Here is an 11,595-nt window from a genome sequence, read left to right as displayed (position 1 = left end):
CATTTCCCATTGCAATTGTAGGAGGATTTGGGCGGAAGAGATTCCGTATCCAATACTTATACCAGATTTGGGGTCAATTGCCGTGACCATCGGGTTGACCTAATCTAGGGTTTTCTTGGTCCAACTAGCCATTTGCATGTTAGTTATGGCATCTTGCACACTTTAGTAGCCCTTGAGAGGATCCTCATCTGCGACCGCTTTCTTCCCTTGATTATCCCCCGTATCTTGCCTTCATTATTAGCATTTTATTTGCATTTTACTTGTTTATTTGTTTTATCACTATCACATTCAAACATGGAGGTTAAACATCATAGCGAAGAGGAAGTAAGAATAGCTTCTCGGGCCCTTGGGAATACGACCCCCTCGTGCTCGCACCAGGGGTATTACTTTGCGATCCCGTACACTTACGGGGAAGCGATCACTTTCCATGTAGCCGATAAATTGCTATTTTTTAGATTTTTACAAAGTTCTCATCCTCACAACCATAAAAACACATAAAAATAAAGCTAATTCACAACTAAACAATGAAAACATGATATATGATGTACCAAGATGAATAACAACTCCAAGAACTCACAATATACGTGAAAGAGCACAAGTGAAAGAATTAAGAAAAACAACGAAAAAGCACTACAATACACTCACTTAAATACAAGACCAACTTAACAAACTATTAACTTAAAACAAAGACCAAAATAAAAAACACCCATACACAAAAGAAGAATACAAAAATAAGAGTGCAATGAATTATAAAGTTTGGGCTGCTTTGCAAGGAGCAATTGTTTAATGTCTTTAGCTCGACGTGTCTTATCTAATGCTCATGGTGGGTCAATGGAAGTAGAGTTACCTCCATTACCAAGAAAAACACTACCACATGGAAAATTCAATGAGAGGCATGAAAAATTTTGAAATTTACCTTGGTCCCCTTGCTCATGGTTGGTCTACCTCTTGAGGTGGCAACAAAGTTATGCCCATGATTTTCTTTAATTTTTTATTTGTTTCCTCCAAATTTTCTTCAAGGTTTTTGACAAGGTCCCCTTGCGGATATCCAGCAAGTGCACGGGTTTGTCATAGTAATAATCCCGGATGAGCGGGTATCGAATCCACAGGGAGTAGGGAATAAAAACACTTAATCCACTTCTTAGCTATGTAAGAGATCAATAGTGATAAGTGTGATATTGATTCAATTCTCAAAAGCAAAAACAACAAGTAAGAGAGCACGAGTAAAGGAGGAGGTAAGGTAATCGATAAAGATGAGGTACTCAGATAATGCTCCGCCTAGGACAATCGTTTCAAGTGCAAGAACCCTCTATTATGCTTCCTAATCAATGCAATGGTGAGTCGTGGAAATCCTTAAATACATAGTCCCAAATCTAAGGTTAACTATGCCTAACTCTATACATGTCCTGGAGGAGAGATTAGATAACCTCTCAACCTCGCACTCGAATAGAGTTGCAATGAGCTCTAGGGATTCCAAGTGATAAATATCTTCCTCATTATAGACCTAACCCTTTGGTCCAGGTGGAAGGTCCCTAACCACGATTAAGCCCTAGATACTAAGATCACCTCAACGCTTCATTCTGTTACACGCGTAACTAAGCCCCAGCAGAGGGTCATCCCTTAGACTATTCACTCTATTATGGCCGCAAAGAACTCGAGGAACGGAGGTAGAATCTATCACGTAGGAGGGGAAAGGGAACGCTCCTATACCTCTCGACTCACCCTCTCAACCCTGTCCAACCTAGCTTTGTCTAACGCTCGTGGTGTGTCACTCACTCACAAGGTTACTAACAAGAACTCTCAACCCTAGTGTCACTCTAGGGGAAATGTTCATACAATCAAGCATTCAAGGTTGGAACTCACAACAAACATCAATTAAATGAAAGCATAATAAAGAGATTCAATGAAACAAATACATCCTAGGGTTCACAAATACCCAAGTACCCACTAGGGGTTTAGCTCTCCATGGAGCTAAGTACAATCAAAGAAATAGAATGTAAAAGCAATGAATCCATAGAGAAACCCCCTCGATAGTCGTGTCGATGGTCTTGTGGAAAGTCCTCTACTTATCATCCAAGGATTCCCTTGTTCGGTATAGGATACGCCTCGACGGAAGCTCCCCTACCAACCTTCTTCCAAAGGAATGACGATGTTGGAGCCGTAGAACCTCTCTAAAACCCTAGCCAATACCTCTCAAAACCCTTGCCGAAATCCTCTCTCAAGTGGGGAAAAGATGGGGAAAAGAATGCTGAAATCGGCTTTAAATAAGGCTGGAATCGGGCATCCACACGGTCCTGTGGATTTTTCACACGCCCATGTGGAATTTCCACACGGGCGTGGGTAATTTCCACACGCCCGTGTGGTTTCTCTGGAATTGTGATTTTCGGCCGGTAGTGAACAATGCTGCTACAATACTTTTTCTACAGTGCTCTGCTACAGTACCTGGCCTAAAATATTTCCCGAGTCCATACTTTCATCGAGGTGACGCAAACGGGCACATGTTTACGTCGTGGATCGCTTTGCTTTTTTAATGACGGACAAGTTGGTGGAGATCTTGTTCTATGTGCATAAGTCGGAATGCTTGAGTGTGACTGCCCTTGTGCCCCTCCAAATGGTTGTGCTAACTCAAATACGAGGAGGTTGGCACACACTCTAGCATCTCACACCCGACCTATGTCTTCGCGTTTGAACCTTGGCAAGATTTCCTCCAAAATCGGTTCATTATGATCCACATTGGTTTCATTCCTTCATACTCGGCCTCACAACCCTACCTGCACGAAAGTAACATAAAAACACACATATTAGTGTAAAAACCCGAGAAAAGTAATGCTCAATGATTGATTCTCCGCAAGTGTACGGGATCGCCAAGTAATACCTCGCGTGAAGACACGAGGATCGTATTCCACGGGGCTAAGGATCTCGTATTACTCCTTCTCGAGCTATTATCTAGCCTAAGATCTCTAGTGATGGATTTTTACTCTACTAAATGTAATTAAAGCTAAAAATAGATTATGACCAAATTAGAGAGAACAAGCAATAAGCAAGCAAGAAAATCAATGAGATGCAAAGGCCTATGGATGAGGATCCCCTTGAGGGGTTATCATGCAACATGGATGATGATCTAAAGATGCAAGGATAAAATGGACCATGAGATTCCAAGATTAGAACAACCCCAATTTTTTGGTGATTGAACCCTAATCCCATATGAACATAAATAGGAATTTCTTCCAAATCTACATTCCTACGATTGCATTAAGTACGAGGAAATCTCACTTAGGAATAAACCTACTTTTCTTTGGATTAAACCTACATGGAGGGCTACCAAACACCCAATTTCTCGGCGTGATGACACAAGTATCCCCTTCTAATCCATGCATGATCTAATCCATTCGAGCAAGTCACATCTACATGCATCACTCATAAAAGAGCTACGGATTTCTCCTTAGTGCAGCACTTAGCATGAAAATAGTGTATTAGATCTCAAAATTACCCAAACATGAATTAACAAGTTATCTCCAACATACATGATAAAACTCCCCAAGGTTCACCAACACCCGGTGGCCTTGGTGGTCTAGTGTGTCATCATCCCACAACAAGCAATACAAACAAGAAAAACATGGAACAAAAGCATAAATGGCACTCCTTAGATGAAATGGTGGAGAAGGAGGTGAAGAATATGCCGAATGACGCTTTCCCCGCCAAAGGAATGCCAAATGATGCTTCCTCTAGCTGCGGGTCTCCTTCCTTCAAATCGTGGTAGATCTCCCCTTGAATGATGTTGCCTTCTTGCCTTGAGAGTCTTGGACCTTGGGCTTGGATGATCTTCTAGCTTCCTTGCCCTTCTTCTCATCCCCAAGGTCGCCCAAAAGTCTTTCAAGTGTCTCCCCAAAATCGGCCAAGAAAGGTCTAGTCAAAAGTCCTTGTTCTGCCCTAAAAGTTGGTATTTATACCCCCCAGGCATACGGGTCATATGGGGATCGTATGGGGGTTGTATAGCTCTCAAAAACCCTAGATTCGCGATCCATACGGGGTGCATACGGTCCCCATACTGGGTAGTATGGAAATCTGGGTAGACACTCCAAATCATTCCGCTGCTACAGTGCATACGGCCCCCATACTGGGTAGTATGGGGGGTAGTATGAAATTCCTGTTTTCTTTTCTTTTTGCCCAAATGATATCTTCTTATTCTCCATGGCTTCCTTATGCCCTACAAAGTAAATAGTAGACGATTAAGCATAAAATGGGCATTAAACCTCACAAAATACATGCAAAGTGAATACGATATATACATGAAAACATCTACATTTAGACACTTATCAAATATCCCCACACTTAAGCTTTGCTTGTCCCCAAGCAATCAACTCGTGAAAAACAAAGAGACTGAGAAGTGGCTAAATGCATTACCTCTGGCATCAAGTAAATATAAAACTCCAAAAGGAATGGACAATGATACATAGATGTTGAGTCATAGTCAATAAGCATAATAAAAAAATATCCCTGTCCTCACCCCTTATATGTCTCGTGCGTGTAAGTGAATCTTATATCTCATATGCCCTCGATCCGGGTCTAGCCCTAGAGGACTTCAATCAGTACAGCTCTAGATGCTAATTACTCCACTTACAAAGAATACTATGTCTTAAACTACTAAGTGTTATTTCAATGGCCAAATAAGATCCTTCTAATTCAATAGCTTCAAAACTAAAGTCCACTTTCTACTCAAAAACCTTTGGTAGGTACTCAAAAAGATCACTAGGTTTTTATTTTCATTTCATCATTCATTTTTTTCTTTTTTTCGAGTCCCGACTAACGTAGATCGCAAGAAAAATCATTTTTGAAATCTTTCTCGATGGGTGCACATGCCGGTTAGGCACAAGAGCCACCCAACTACTCGATTACTGTCCACATAGACGCATTCATGCTTCAATAGCGAGGAATACTCGACATAGACTCATCATTTCATTTTTTATTTTTTTTTCACATTCATCCTAGATCACATCTTCAGAGTGCACTACACGCCACAAAACTAGGATTAGCTCAACAAGACATAGAAGTTCTTAAGAGTCCATTGAAGGAAAGAACTTAGTATTCTAAGGCCAAGTACTCAAAGTAGTGTGTTACGCATACAAGAGAGTTAGAGAGTAGTCACATTGGCTATTCCCAGGGCATCGACAAAAAATTCAGTGCACATGACAATACTAGGGGTAAAACAGGATTCAATAAAGTATAGAAACAAATAACTCACATCAATCATTAATCCAAGCTAAAAGAATCTTACAAGAATGAACAAAGCCATCATAGGTAACACTAGCATGTAGCAAATGATCCTAATACATGAAATACACCCATCCCCACACTTAGTTTTGTACATTGCCCTCAATGTACACTAATCATGAAAAATATGCATGATGAAGCAATGCAAATAATAAAGGAGGGTGAAAACGAACTCCCCGGTTTAACTTGTGCTCGTCGTGAGGTAGGACCTGAGAAAATGTGTGGTGAGCAAGACATGTCTCATCCGACCTCCATTAAAACCAGGAAACCTCACCAAATTCCCTCAATGCCCTGCGAGGCAAAAAGAGGGCATCATCATTCCACAAAGATTTAAAAAATACAAGCACAAGGGAGAAACTAGAGTGTAGTCAACAAAAAAACAAAGATGAAAATAAACTAAAGTTCGACAACACAAGTCGGTAGGGTAGAACTATGCCAACTCAACAAAATACAAAACAAAGCAAGCAAAAGTAAACAATAGGTGTCCAAGCTCCAACAAGCTGCTACTCATCACAATCTGGTGCTGGTGGTGGTGGCATGGCGGTAGAAGAAGTGGCCACAGTGTGCAAGGATGAACCACAGTAGGAGGTGAGGAAATGGTGAAGATCTGCCTCGAGCCGACGCTGTTCCTCAATGATCTGGTGAAGCTGGTCACGAATCTCATGCTACTCCTGACACACAGCCTGAACCTCGCCTCAATCCCCCTCAGTCTCATGTCAAAGTCAGGTAAAGATGTAGTGCCGGGGGTAGGAGCAGCTGCGCCCTCAGGGTCTAACTCTGTGTGCTCAGTCTGTTGCTGACTAGACTCACCAGTGGCCTGGTTGCGTGTGGGTCTACCACATGTGACCACCAAGCCTATCGCCCGTATGTGGGTTGGTCCGAGGGGTACTATACCTCCTACAATGGTCATGCCTCGCGTCTGCTCAAGTAAACCCATGCCACAGATCAATCTAGTCACATAGGGCCCAATAAATATAGCTCCCAATCGTGTATACGAGCCCTGGTGAAGAAATGCATCGGCGACAAGGTGGGCAAGGTGAGTAGGGCGTCGCTCGAAGATGCCATACATTGTATAAATATCGTCTTGAGTGACAACCCCCTTGCTATCGGCCCGGCCCCAAATAGATCTAGCAATCAAAGCATGAATGAATATTTGTGCCGGGTCAATCATGCTCGAGGCCTTTCGTGTTTGATCATCACCCGTCAAAGTCTCCCAATAGTTGCTTCTACCCATTCCACTTGGGAAATCAAGCTTAAGATGTGTACCAGGCATGGAGTTGATAAACTCATCATCATAGATCCCCAAGTACTTGGCAAAATCCAAGTGGTGCATAGTACGCTTCCTTCCAAAAGCTTGAAAATGGATGGTGATAATTTTTCCTATTCCACACGGAATCTCCATCTTGTTGTGCCTCAAATGTACTCAAAAACCTCCAAGGTTAATTGACGAAAGGTTGGCTCGTTTATGGCAAAAAAAGCTTGTCCCAACAATTTGATTTGATAGCCATTCCCTAACTTGACTTGCAATCCCAAGGTTCTCCACAAGTCCCCAATCAAGGTAGCACAATGTTCCCAAAATGGCTTTTGTTTTCAATCGATCATATCTCTCTCGATGATGGGACAACTATGAAGACGGGCTCATCGGGAGTAGATGAAGGTCCCGGTGGTTCTTGAGCGCTTTGAGGCGAGTCTTTTAGTATTAGGCATCCCTACAATGAAGATAAAACTTTGTTCATGCTCATAGGGAAATCAAGATAAATCAAAATAAAATTCTAGATATAGAGGAAACAAGTGAAAAATCGAATTTTTGAGGTCATAGGGTCGTATGAGGGCTGTATGGTCACTATTCACACGGCCAGAGTCTCCCCTATATTCATGGCATCGAAAAATTTTTACATGAATTTGAAGGAAAATTCATCCATGACATTCACATCATTCAAACCAAGCAAAATACTAAAGAAATCCCACAAAAAATTTCCTAGAATGCCCAAGAAATGAGAAAGATAAAACTAGGGCATAGAAAAAGCATACCGACGAAATCTTGAGAAAACAAGCTTAAAACTCGGGGAAAACCACTAGATCAACGTCTCAAATGGATGAGGAGAGGATTTAGGAGGAAAAATGAAGAGATTTGGTCAAGAATTGAGTGAGAATGAAGAGAGAACTTGGAGGAAAAATGAGAGAAAAAGAGAGAATGGAAGAGAGAGAGAGAGAGAGATATAAGAGGGGTGAAAAAGAGGGGCCCGACCCCATACGATGGCCCCCATATGGCCCCGTGATGGGGGCCGTCATGGGCCAAATGGCCCCTCTGGCCGAGAGGGCTCCCAACTGATGGCCCCGTATAGGGGAGCTGAGGGGCCGCTCGAGATGGCACAGAGCCCAGATCTGGCTCTATGTTCGCCTCAGACGGCTTCCATATGGCCCAGTAAGGCCGTATGACCCATTAAAAACCACTTTAAAACTTTCGAAAAACCTACGCCCCAAATGATGTAAACATTGATATAGCAAGGGATCAAAGACTTCTCCAAGAATGAATGAAATGAATAAAACGATCGATCTAGCTCATGAAATGCCACCTAAACATGAGTTTCTCAAGAAGTTGCACAAATACACCACAATTAAAACGATGAGAACAAAGTGCCAAGTGCGTGAGCATGAACTTATTCAAAAACCAACAAGACTAAGAAATATGAAAATTTGAAATGAACTAGGAACTAAAATATGAAAAATGCAAGCAAACACCCCCGAACGCTTGGGTTGCCTCCCAAGAAGCGCTTGTTTAACGTCACGAGCTTGACGTACCTCAGTCCTTACCTCATGGGGGCTCAAAAAGCTTGAAACCACCCCCGATTTCCCTTGAAGTGTTGTTTCTTCCCGATAAATTTAGTGACAACATTGAAAAGATCTCGAATTGTTCATGAGTAGAGAAGGGTGAAAATTTTACCTTTCCTCCATGAGATGTGGGGTGATGAAGCTTGGTAACTTTCTTTTTTCTCCCATGAATCTCCCTCCACATCTTCTTCACAAATGACTCTTTTTTCTCTTTTTCCTTAGCATTAGTGCAAGACAGCCTCTCTTTTAGTTGCTTCAAGTTATGAATTTGAGGATGGTGGTGAGGTTCTTCTTGTTCTTCATTCTCCAACTCTCCCAAGTATTCATCCAAAGGATTTATAGAGAGCACCTCCTGCACACAATCAGAAATCAATCTATCAGTTTCATCAACGAAGTAAAGTGTGTCATCATGATCCAAAGAATGTTTCATGGCAGCTCGCAAAGTGTACACCACTTCCTCTTCTCTGACTCTTAACGTTAACTTTCCTCCTTTCAAGTCAATCAAGGCACCCGAGGTGCTGAGGAATGGTCGGCCAAGAATCAGTGGTATCTCCACATCTTCATCTATGCCCATGATGACAAAATCCACGGGAAAAACAAATCTGTCAACTCGGACAATTACATCTACAACAATCCCACAAGGTTTTCTTGTTGATCGATCCGCCAATTGTAAGGTCATCCTCGTGGGTCTCAACTCATCCAAGCCAAGTTTCAAATACATGGTGTTGGGCATGACGTTTATGCTAGCCCCCGAATCCGCTAGAGCATTTTCTTGGATTCCATCTTCAAGTATGCACGGGATAATGAAGCTTCCAGGATCTTTCAACTTTTGTGGGAGCTTCTTTTCTAGAATGGCCGAGCAATTCCCCGTAAGCACAACCATGCCCTCTTCCTCCAACTTTCTCTTGTTTGTGAGGAGCTCTTTTAAGAACTTGGCATATTTTGGCATTTGAGTCAATGCTTCAACTATCGGGATGTTCAAGTGAAGTTGTTTGAAGATGTCGACAAATTTTCTGAAATGAATATCCTCCTTGTCATGCTTTAATCTTGTTGAATAGGGGATTGGAGGCTTGTATTTGGATGATTCTGGCTGTCTTTGTTGTTGGGCCTTGTCATATCTTCCTTGATTTTTGTCTTCACTGCTTCCTTCAACTAGCTTGGGGTCTTCCCCGGAGGCTACCCCACTTTTCTTGACACTTAGGTCAACTTCGACCCTTGTCTCCACTTGCCTCCCGCTTCTAAGAGCAATGGCCTTTAAGTGCTCCCTTGGATTTTCTTCAATGTTACTTGGAAGACACCCTAGGGGATGTTAAGAATTTACCTTCGCGAGTTCCCCTACTCGATGCTCAAGTGACTTCACCGAAGCTTGGAGGTTTCACAAAATAGAACCTATCTCAGTGAATTATTCTGCGTGCTAAGTGAGCTGAGTATTCACCTTGCCAAATTATGCATCCATGCTATTGGTTAGGCTATTGAACCTGTCATTAGTACTAAGCATGAACTTGGCAAGGACCTCTTCAGTAGAAAACTTCCTCTCAAAGGCCGGTTGTTGAAGTTGAGATCCTTGAGATGGTGCACCTCTTTGTTGTTGTTGGCCTTGGTTCCATGAAAAATTTGTGTGGTTCTTCCACCCCGGATTGTAAGTTGAGCTATATGGGTTCCCTTGAATTTATTGCCCCCCAATGTAGTCAACATTCTCAATGGAAGCAACAGAGGAGCTCGCAATCGGACATTGGGCTGCACCATGCCCAGCACCACAAGTGCTACAAGTTATCACTGGTTCTGGCCTCAAACTACTGCCCATAAGAATATCAAGCTATCGAGTCAACACATCCACCTTGGCGGGCAAGGCATCATTGCTTCTAACTTCATACAGCGCAGCAGTCTTCTGTGAAGATCCTCTTGAGGCCCAATGTGATTCGTTACTTGCCATAGATTCAAGTAATTGCTCAGCCTCATCAGGATACTTGTTGCTAAGGGAACCACCCGCTGCGGCATCAATGAGTTGGCGAGTAGCATAATTCAGCCCATTGTAAATGATTTGTACTCGCATCCATGAGGCAAAACCATGATGGGGGCACCTTCTAAGGAGATCCTTGAATCTTTCATAGGCTTCAAACAATGTCTCGGACTCCCCTTGTTTAAAGGCTGAAATTTCTTGCCTCAACTTCACCGCTTTGCTTGGCGGAAAGTATCTCGCAAGAAACTTCTCAACCATATCCTTCCATGTTTTAATAGATCCCGGAGACAAAGATGTAAGCCAACGATAAGCTCCGTCTCTCAAGCTGAACGGAAATAGTCTCAAACAGATCGTATCGTCCAATACCCCATTAATCTTGAATGTGGAGCAAATTTGGAGGAACCAATAAAGATGGTCATGTGCATCTTCATTCAGGAGACCATTGAATTGAACCGAGTTCTGGACCATGCCGATTGTACTAGCTTTAATTTCAAAATTGCTGGATGCCACGGATGGTGCTTGAACACTAAACTCATCACCCGTGAATTGGGGTCTTTCATATTCGGATAGAGTGCGTCGCTCTTCGGCCATGATTGAAGACTCTCTATGCTCAATTTCAATGTTTTGTGTACCCGAACCTTCACCAACTTCTCTCAATCTCCGATGCAAAGTTCTTTCAATTTCACTATCCGGTGTAATCAATGTCGATGGATTTGAGCGGGTCATGCACAATACCTTGCAAAACCAAAAAGATGATAGAAAGTTAAGATCAAAGGAAAAGAAAAATAACGATAAGAAATGAGTAAAGAATGAAATGGCTAGAGTAATAATCTAAAAGTTTCCTAGAATTCCATAAAGTCCCCGGCAACGGCGCCAAAAACTTGATTGATTCCCCGCAATTGTACGGGATCGCCAAGTAATACCTCGCGTGAAGACATGAGGATCGTATTCCACGGGGCTAAGGATCTCCTATTACTCTTTCTCGAGCTATTATCTAGTCTAAGATCTCAAGTGATGGAGTTTTACTCTACTAAATGTAATTAAAGCTAAAACGAGATTATGACAAAATAAGAGTGAACAAGCAATAAGCAAGCAAGAAAATCAATGAGATGCAAAGGCCTATGGATGAGGATCCCCTTGAGGGGTTATCATGCAACATGGATGATGATCTAAAGATGCAAGGGTAAAATGGACCATGAGATTCCAAGATTAGAACAACCCCAATTTCTCGGCAATTGAACCCTAATCCCATACGAACATAGATAGGAATTTCTTCCAAATCTACATTCCTACGATTGCATTAAGTATTAGGAAATCTCACTTAGGAATAAACCTACTCTTCTTCGGATTAAACCTACATGGAAGGCTACCAAACACCCAATTTCTCGGCGTGATAATATAAGTATCCCCTTCTAATCCATTCATGATCTAATACATGTGAGCAAGTCACATCTACATGCATCACTCATAAAAGAGCTACGGATTTCTCCTTAGTGTAGCACTTAGCATGAAAACAATGGATTAGATCTCAA

At 42.2% G+C, this 11,595-nt stretch overlaps 1 non-coding gene across 1 annotated transcript; it reads left to right on the top strand.

Moving 5' to 3' along the window:
• Positions 1-10,166: 10,166 nt before the first annotated feature.
• Positions 10,167-10,273, top strand: LOC120266181. Its single transcript, XR_005538024.1, has one exon. It is a non-coding gene; the product is annotated as a small nucleolar RNA R71 (small nucleolar RNA).
• Positions 10,274-11,595: the final 1,322 nt, after the last annotated feature.

This window comes from Dioscorea cayenensis, chromosome 7, assembly GCF_009730915.1.
Source record: "Dioscorea cayenensis subsp. rotundata cultivar TDr96_F1 chromosome 7, TDr96_F1_v2_PseudoChromosome.rev07_lg8_w22 25.fasta, whole genome shotgun sequence".
Lineage (NCBI taxonomy): Eukaryota > Viridiplantae > Streptophyta > Magnoliopsida > Dioscoreales > Dioscoreaceae > Dioscorea > Dioscorea cayenensis.
Note: the sequence above shows the minus strand (reverse complement) of the source record. Positions and strands in the feature narration are given on the sequence as shown.